This window comes from Mus caroli, chromosome 7, assembly GCF_900094665.2.
Source record: "Mus caroli chromosome 7, CAROLI_EIJ_v1.1, whole genome shotgun sequence".
Taxonomy (NCBI): domain Eukaryota; kingdom Metazoa; phylum Chordata; class Mammalia; order Rodentia; family Muridae; genus Mus; species Mus caroli.
The window spans coordinates 118,259,154-118,266,395 of NC_034576.1; the positions used below are offsets into that span (position 1 = coordinate 118,259,154).

Below are 7,242 nucleotides of genomic sequence, written 5' to 3' on the forward strand. Positions count from 1 at the left end.
TCCCCTCTCTCCCCTCTCTCCCCTTCTCTCCCTCCTTTACTCCTCCACCTTTCTCTTGTTTCTTCTTTTTTATGACTTTACTTTTTGATATTATGGATAACATAAAATATCACTTTGAAAGTTTCGCTAAAACTTTCTCAAAACCCAAGCAAGCATGCCGCGATGAAAGATCCAGTGTTCACAAAGCCCTCAAGATGTTGCCCTCTTGTGGGTACAAAGGGCATTGCCATCCAAGAGCTCCATCTGAACCCTAAGCTGGAGAATAGAAAGAGCGAGGGAAAGGGAGAGAGAGGGTAGGAAGAGAAAAGAGAGAGGGGGAGGGAGAGGGAAACAGAGAGAGAGAGAGAGAGAGAGAGAGAGAGAGAGAGAGAGAGAGAGAGAGAGAAACACTAGCACAACAGTAGGCACACCAACTTCTTCCATCCCACACTTGTGCGAACTTCCATGAAATACCTACCTCGAACTTTACGGAGACTTAACAATTCACTCTCTAAGCCACCTGACTTCTTTTTCATCTCATTCCCACTTCTATAGATTATCTACTTGGGGAGGCGAAGGTGGAGGAATTAGGTGGGCCAAGAGGGCAGACAGATTTCCGGACGAATACTTGCGATGGCGATAACACTTCTGCTGTCAAAGGTGGCTTTGGCTGTCTCTCCCTGCCCTTTTGCCTCGGTGTCCTACGCACAGTTATCTGCGGCTACAACATGTGTTTTCTCGGAGTGATTTGGGGAAGGGGTGGGGGCAAGAAAACCAGAAACCCGCCACGCAGATCTGTCACCGCCTCCGGAGTAAGGCACAACTCTCCGAGAGAGGCAGGCATCCTGAGGAACAGCGTGTCCACAGCAAGCGAGCGGCGCCGGGCCCCTTTCTCTACCTCGGCTCGCCCGCTTGCCTGCCCGCCGGCGAGCACCCTCCTCCCAGTCCCCTCCCGGCCAGCCGCGGCTCTGCCAAGGGCTGCGCTCGACTGCCTCGCGTCCCTCCGCTGTCCCACCCCAGCCGCCGTCCCCGCACAGAGAAACTAACCCCAGAGGTGCCGGGAAGGGCAGGAGTGGGAGGCGCTGAGGCCAGTGCCCAGCCTAACGCGGGGCTCCTGTCCCCTGCCCCCTACGGCGCCCCAACAGGTAGCTACGACTGCTGCTCTCTCACTCAGCCTCCCTCGCTCTCTTAATTCGCTCGCTCCGTCCCGGTTACCTGGGCGGGCTCCAGGATGGTACCTCTCGGGAGGGTTCCTTGTGCGCTGCGCCGCGGGAGTAAAAGACATTAAAGAAAAAGGGAAAGATACAAATTTTAAAAATTAAAGAAAGGGGAGTCGGTGCTAAGTCAATTAGCTGAGCCTGGGGAGCAAGGGAGCAGGTCCCCAGCGCTGCGGCCCCGGCCCGCCGCCCGTTAACTCAAGTCTGCGGGGGGTGTCCTGTCCCGGGCCCTGGGGGGAGCGCTGAGCGCACAAGTTTGCTGCCGGGGTGCCAGGAGGTGCACGCGGAGCCGGGTGACAGGGGGCTTCCCCCCTTGAAACAAGTGAAGGCGATGGTTAGTGCTGTCAATCTTGGCAATCAGTGTGAGCGGCCATGTCGTAAGTATTCAAAGCATTTCCCGTCGTGCAACATCAGAAAGTGAGTGGCCAGGGCATTGATCTGAGCGAGGGAGAGGAGGCAGGGCTCCCCTCCCAGACAACACAGGCAAGATGAGACAAGAGGCGAAGGAGGCAGCAAGCCAGGCGGGGCGGCTGGGAGGGAGGGGGAAGGGCTGGGGAAGAAGGGAGGGGAGAGCAGGAGGCAGAGGCAAGAGCAAGCCTCTGAGAGAGGAGGGCAGAGAGATCGGCAAGAGCAGAGACTGGAATTAGAGAACGCGCCCGGGACGCAGAGAGTGAAGCAACGGCTACAGGGGCATGAAGAGGAGGGCGACTCCGGGCAAGAGGGGCCAAGGAACAAGAACTAGGTGAGGGAGAAGCAGGCTGAAAAGAAAGGACTGAGGGAGCATTGCTAGGGACTGGGATTGCTGGAGAAGGAACCAAGAAAAGGTAAAGTGAAGCGGGAGAGAGGTAGGAAGCTCTGAGAAAAAGAGGAGCAAAGGCGAAGCCAGGACGTCAATTGGGAGGAAAGTAGGGATGGCCCTTTGAACTTCCAAAAAGTTAAGCGACTGGAGGTGGCACAGTCTGAAGGTTAAAAAATATGGATACTGAACTAGAAGGTCATAGTGAGTGAGGGAAACACCTGAAGGAGAAGGATGTGGGCCAGGGAGGAGAAAAGTGGCTTTGGGGGCGAGTAGTGCAGATGAGAAAGAGTAGTCAACGGAATAGAGAAAAAAGGATGCAGGAAACCGATCATAAAACCATCAATGTGCAGAACCTCAGTGAATGGGGAAGAAAAACTTAAACAATATAGGAGAAACTGAAAGAAAAAGAAATTGGCATAACAAATCCCTAACTTTGTGGGTAGCCTTGTCCTGAAGGCCATATGACTGACAGAGTTCACAGGATAAAATTTCTATTAAAAGATACGTGCAAACACCACAGACAGCTTCATACCTGTACAACAATAAATAAAATGGCTGAACGTCTGTCTATTCTATGGAACTGAGTGGGTGACACATGTGCATTAACTCAGCCTTGCAAAGACTAGACACTAGAAAGGAACAATCCCAGAGGGCTGAACTCAAGCCTGGAGATATTGAAACGTTTCAAGTCGACCAGACTAGTACATAAAATTGCATATTCAAATATAAACAATTATTGAATAAAAAGCACTGTCTCTCCCACAATAAAAGCCCTAGCCCGGCTCAAGATCCCCCTTTGAGCCATGTGTAGAGTGGACTAATGGTGTGGCGGATGCAGAATGCATAAATGAGGAGAGGCCTGAAACCTTTTCTCAAGGGATAGACAACTGGAGGACCAGAACCGGAGGGAACATTGATGGTGTCGGCAGTGGTAGTTGAGAAAAGAGAAAGAGATCCGTGAGAAAACTATCTGTGGCCTCATCAGGTTGCTGGCAAGAGGCAGTGTACAAGGGGTCGACCTCCCTCAAGCAAGGCCCAGAAAGGAAAAAAGAAAAAAAAAACCAAAAGCACAAAACTGAGGTCAGTGGAGACCTACATCAGGAACAAAGCTAGGAGCAAGATCCTAGTTGATCAACATAAGCTGCAGAGACTTTAAAGGCTTCTACTTTGTAGAAACTGACAAAAGAGAGCTCCTTTGAGGTGCCTTCTAAGGAGAGACACTGAAGTAAACAGAAGGATCTGGAATGATGACCAACAAGAGGAAGACCTCCCATAGATAGAAGCAAGAATAAAAGAGAAAAAACCTTATCTTTGTTAAGCAGGCAATGGAAGGAACAGGCTCCTAATGTATACTCCATGTTAATTAGCTTCCATATGGACTCCAGACAAGAGAGAGGTGGGATGGAGGATGAGCCTGGGAGAAGGCAGAGACTGGTTGTTTCTGCTTTCTGGAAAACAGCTGGAGGGTTCAGAGTTTAGAGGCTGTGTGTTAAAATGGCTTGATGAAGGCTGGTTGGAAGGAGAGGAGTCCTTGACAAGAAATTTTGAGATTTCCATTGCTCACAACTGCCTCCAGATAGCGGAACAAGAGACCCATGAGGGGTACCTAGTAGGCCAGATTTCTATTTAGCAGAGTTCCTTAGACCTAACATTCAGAAGGAAAGTCCAAATCTGCACTTCCATCTGAGAAAGCTTCCCCCATTTGTGTCTGAGCAAGGCTCCACCTGGCCCAGCTCTGAATTCCTGAGCCTTGAACTCTTCAGCTGCCTCAGCTGCCTTCCTTAGAATTCAAACTCGGGTGCCAGAAACCCTGTCCAAATCCTACAGGTCAAACCAAATGACTGCCCCAAAAGCCTGCAACGAGAAGTGCCAAGATAGGTGTCAAAGACCAATTCGCAGGGAAGAGCCATTCAAACAGATGAGCCATTGCATAAGCAAACATGGGCGCCACTGGGCTCCTCCTAATTGCTGAGGCAGGTTTGGCTTTCCCAATACCAGCACATTGGTCTTTTAAAATCACAGAGTATTCTGGGATCTGGGAAGCAGACCCAGCCGACCAGAAAACAGGCCTCTGGGCTGGCGGGAGGCAAGAAGGAAAAGAAAACGTTAACAAGATTTCTGTGGTCCAAGGCCCTAGTACCTTCTGAAAAGGAACTCAAGAGACCTCTTTAGATTTCAAGTCATAAACTAGTACCAAAGTAGATGGCTGAGGGGCAAACAACCCAGAGCAGGTGACAATATTTCGTCCCAAAGGAAGGAAACTAAAGTTTGGGGTCTGGGCGTCACAATCCAGACTGCACTGGGTGACATGTGGCCCGGGGGAAGTAGGGGTGTGTGCTTGCTAAGGGTTTCCTCCAAAGCCTTGAGCACCAGCTGTACTACGCAAGTGGGTGAGGCAGAGAGCCAGGCATCCATCCGCTGGTCTGGTGGGCTTCCCACCTGATCCGCACCGCCTGCGGGTTCCAAGAAGTCTGTGAAGGGCACCCGACACCGCATCCCAATCCTGGAACACACAAGCTCACTTCTAGGGTCTGGAGCCAGCTCGACTTGAACCCAGCCTTTGAAATGCCAGGACTGAGAAGGGAAGAAGAGGCCAGCGGGTGGGGCTGACTTACCTGCCTGCTGCGGTTGCTGCCTGGGCGCCCGCTGTGTTTGTGTCCCTTTGCACCTCGACCAACCAAAGGCAACTCGGCTTTGTTAAGTTTGGCCTCGCACCTCCAGAGAAGAGGCACGAACTGGCAGAGACAAGGCGCGTTCCTGGAGAGAGGTTCCCCCTGAACTTGGGAAGGGCAATGCAATTAATCCTGCTTCAGAAGTTAATATTTAAAACACCCACGCAAAAGAAAGAGAGAAAGAAAGAAAGGAAGGAAGGAAGGAAGGAAGGAAGGAAGGAAGGAAGGAAGAAAGAAAGGAAGAAAGAAAGAAAGAAAGAAAGAAAGAAAGAAAGAAAGAAAGAAAGAAAGAAAGAAAGAAAGAAAAGAAAAGAACAGCCGTTAAAACCTCAAAACCTCAAATTCTTCCTTTGAAAGGCTCTTTTACACTAACGGGCAGATCATTCAGACCTACATGACTTCATCTTAAGGTGGCCAACTTCTCGCAGGAAGGGCTTCATGGCTACTGTGTAAACAGGACAAATATGTCACTCACTCCAAAACACCAAGGAGAACTTTTAACAAAACGAAGAGTATGTGAACGAGTGTAAAAGGTAAAAGGGAAGAAGTTGAAAAACTTTAATTACAGCGTGGAGAAAAGTTTTCGCCATTGGTCTCCTTAACCCTGGATGACAAACACCCAAGCGCTCTCGCAGCCCGCGGCACTTTGTTTAAGTTTGGGAGAAGCAGATAATATCAACTCCCAAATAACAGTGCCCTTGGGACAGTCAGTGCCTCAAAGAGGTTGGAACTCGGGTTTCAGCAACAAAAGCAAACTGTGAATAATATTCTTCGTCCTTTAAGATAGCATTTCGCAGAAGGACAAGGCACTGCGCCTGTACTTTAAACGGATGGAGAATAACATTAAATTTCATTTGAATCTGAGAGTCATCCAGTTGAGAAAAGCATAGCCATGGTGACAAGAGCAACAGAGCACTGTCACAAAGGTAGGGAAAGTGGTGAAAATGCATGAACTTCTGTTTTCAAAGAACAATAAAGATAAATAAAAAGTAAGTTTTCTAGACATGCCTTTCCTAGCTTAGGAAAGTTAATTTCCCAATGTGCTTTTGCTGTCAAAGGTGCAAAGCCAAAGCGAGGGAGTGCGTGGCTGGAATCTGCATGCTGATAAGAGAAGGGTGATGTACTTACAGTGACAGAGGGCAGGCTGCGGGAGAAAAGCTGTTTGTGTTAGCCTGCGAGTTACCCAGGGCTGCAGTGAGAGCCGAAGGGAGGAGGCGTGGGAGTGCCCGTCTGCGTACACCTTCACCGCGTCTCATTACATCTGCCAGCCTCTCTCTCCCTCTCTCTTTCATTTCCACATTCCCTTTGTTCCTGAAAAAAAAAATCTACACGTCACATCAGAGTCCCCAGATGCAGTCTACACCAAAGAAAAAAATGAATAATTCAATCAAACTGTGCATAGTCTCTAAGGCAATAAATCTATCGCACTTAAAGAAACGAAGGGTAATTACTACCATAGAATTAGAATAAGGCCAAAGACCAGAGATGTCGCTGAGTCTCTGGATAAACTCCACAGTCAAATAAAGTTTCATTTATTTGATCCTTTTTACATCTTGAACGGGAAGTCAGACAAAAAAATTAAACTTATTTTAGAGCTATTCGCATCTTTTGAAACACTGTCTAGAGAGTGGGGGAGGGTATTAGAGGGTCTACCTTGTTCAAAAGCTCCCAAAGACATCAGCTGAGCGCCCCGCACAGACACCAACCAAGACAATGCGTTCCGGTGGAGCCTGTCCAGAGCCCATTTCTCCCACTCCACCCTCCTCCACTCCCCTCTCAACTGCACAGCGCCCTCCGCTTGCCCACAACTGTGACTCTACAGGAGGGCAGCTGTAATCTGAGAGCCTTACCTGCGGCAGTGCGAAGACCCAAAAGAAACTGTCTTTCGCTGCCACCAACACCCCGTGCCATTCCTACGTACCCCTCCAAAGTCCTGTAACCATCTAGTTCTTCCATCTGCCTACAAGAAACTGTATACCGGATTCCCCCCCACGACTGAATGGAAGCTCTATACGGAACTGACTTCTGGATATGCCTTGGGTTGAGTTAAAGCGATGTCTGGAAAGGAAAAGAAGGGGAGGAAAAAAGGAGGGGGCAGCTCAAGCCCTATCCAAGTTAGTCAGAAGGCGGTGTTAGGCGGGAAGCGCCTACGGGAGAAACAGCTGGGCTGCACACAGGCCGTGCAGATCGCAGTTCTAGGAACCGTGTCCTTCGTCCCAGAGGTAAGACTGTATGACTGCCGCATGCTTATTCTTTCACTGTCCGTGTCTCTCTTGTCCGCCCACAACTACCCCTACTCCTAGGGTCGGCCTGCGCGCTCCCTAGAGGACTCCAGCGCAGCAAAGAGTTGTATTTACCGGAGTCACTCATAAATCGTGGGTGTCACTGAACAGAGATCTGCAAACCTGCTGTTTGCCACAACGATCAAACCCTCTGTCCTGCCAGTTGCTCACTGACCCAGGGTACTCAGGCGGCACAGTGGGCGGAAGCCCGGACCAGCCAGATCGCAGGGGGCGGAAGGGGGGATGGGGGCAGGCTTAGGTGATGCCAGGAAAGCTCCAGCATCCCAAACGGG

The 7,242-nt window shown here is 50.0% G+C and overlaps 1 protein-coding gene across 1 annotated transcript in view; it reads right to left on the minus strand.

The window, feature by feature from the left end:
* Positions 1-885, minus strand: part of Sox6 (SRY-box 6) — a 554,993-nt gene extending 554,108 nt beyond the window's left edge. Inside the window, exon 1 of the mRNA XM_029480199.1 lies at positions 458-885. The gene's annotated coding sequence lies outside the window, so the exon portion shown is untranslated. The remainder of the gene's footprint in view (positions 1-457) is intronic.
* Positions 886-7,242: the final 6,357 nt, after the last annotated feature.